This window comes from Delphinapterus leucas, chromosome 9, assembly GCF_059928025.1.
Source record: "Delphinapterus leucas isolate spDelLeu-1000000601 "Yukka" chromosome 9, BTC_Dleu_Yukka2, whole genome shotgun sequence".
Classification (NCBI taxonomy): domain Eukaryota; kingdom Metazoa; phylum Chordata; class Mammalia; order Artiodactyla; family Monodontidae; genus Delphinapterus; species Delphinapterus leucas.
Window position 1 is genome coordinate 51,746,953 of NC_143137.1, and position 1,803 is coordinate 51,748,755.

Here is a 1,803-nt window from a genome sequence, read left to right on the forward strand (position 1 = left end):
CCTCAATACTATGCCAAATAACTTCTGGCATTTCTACCGTATCTTCCATATGCTATCCTAGCAATGTGTTAGGACCAACTCCAGATACCCTTGCCAGGACATTAAAGCCTGAGTCATGAGTAAGTGCTACTATGTCACTCTTTTCTGTCAAGCCTTATATTCCACTCCCTGATCCAACACCCTCAAGATCTATTCCCAAACATGTTTCCTAGGTTTCTTCCAGTACATCTAGACCAGAACCTGCAGTTCATGCAAATTGTAACCTATCCTCCTATAGGAAGGACTGTATATCTGCTCTAAGGGTATGCTGAGATCTGATCCTAGTTACCAGTTCAGAGTCAATGAGGCATAGCAGGGATGGGTCTTAAGGAGAACAAGTATTATCTTGCAGTGCAAGTGCCTCAAATAGTCTTTGCAGGATCTCCAGGCAAGGGCAGACTGCTCTCTAGCAACGTGGAGGAGACTGCTTCGGCCAGCTCAAAGGTTCAGGAAAACCTGAGGGTTCAATATTTCTCAGGCTCACCAACACACATGTCCCCATTGCATGTTTCAGGGTTCCTTTTCCTGTAGGCATGCTAACTTTGGTGGAGGAAATGATCAAGGCTGTGCATTCAGTTTCCTTTGCAGCCTTGCCACCTCTACTATTAAATTTGGGCTGGAATGTCAGCACAGATGGCCTACATCCGCATGAGATGAGATTTTTCTTGAAAGGTGCTATTGAGGCACTCTGGTTTCCACAGCATGCCTTAAGTAGCTAACATGAACCGATGCCATTTTCTTTTTTCAAGGTTTCCAAAGCAGTTAACAATGGCTAAAGAACACCTCCATCTTTATAATTTCCGTTAGTCCCATTCCACAGTAATGTCACTGCTACGGTATAACCTAACACTTCACCTTCCACCTGCTATTCACGCAAATCCACTACAGTAACTGTGATGCATCTACATGCCAGGAGTTATCATTACCCCACTTATCACCAGCTATGGGTCTTTATTGTCATCTATTCAATGAATATTGCAGTCACAGAATCCCATCCTGAGGGCCATTCCTGATACCTGTCATAGGCTGGGTTTACCCCTCACAAAAAAGCAAAGCCTAAGACAAATGTTCAAATACAGGTAAGTATATTTGGGAAGTTATCTGAGGGAACCAGAGGAAGGAGTCAGGGAGTGGAAAAGGGGAAAAGAGAAAGCTAACATAAGGATGTGGGGTTGATCATTGCTATGGGTGACTAGTGCTCAATCCTATTTTCTGAGAAAGATTATGAAAGGCATCTCAGAACTGTCTTCCCAGCAGAAGGAAGGGGAACTATTTATCTATCTATTGGCTTCCACCTCCCATTAGTCAAGTTTGGTCCCAAGGTCATTAACCCACCCGTGTATTTCATACATGTATGATGCAGAAGGGTTCCAGTGGGCATCCCAAGCCACAGAGTCAGAGGATCTTTAGAGAAGACCGCAAGACAAAGTGCCATCAAATGGCTTCCACGTGAAGCTGTCAGAAGCCTGCTTGGAAGTGTCTCACAGCAGTACTGGAGTTAAAGGTGCACCAAGAGAATTTGAAGTGGCACACGGGAGGCATCAATACAGTTATAAACAATGCATAGTTAACAAAACAACTTAAAAATCATTAGATACCACTAGAAAATGATTATATAATTTTAAAATACACTTTTTTATTTTAAAACAAATCAACATTACAAAGTTTGAAAAATAAAAATTAAGGATATTCATGTAACTATTTTGAATGAAATATATTTGTTCAAAACCCTCAATAATATCTTTAATTTTTAAAATAGCCTGA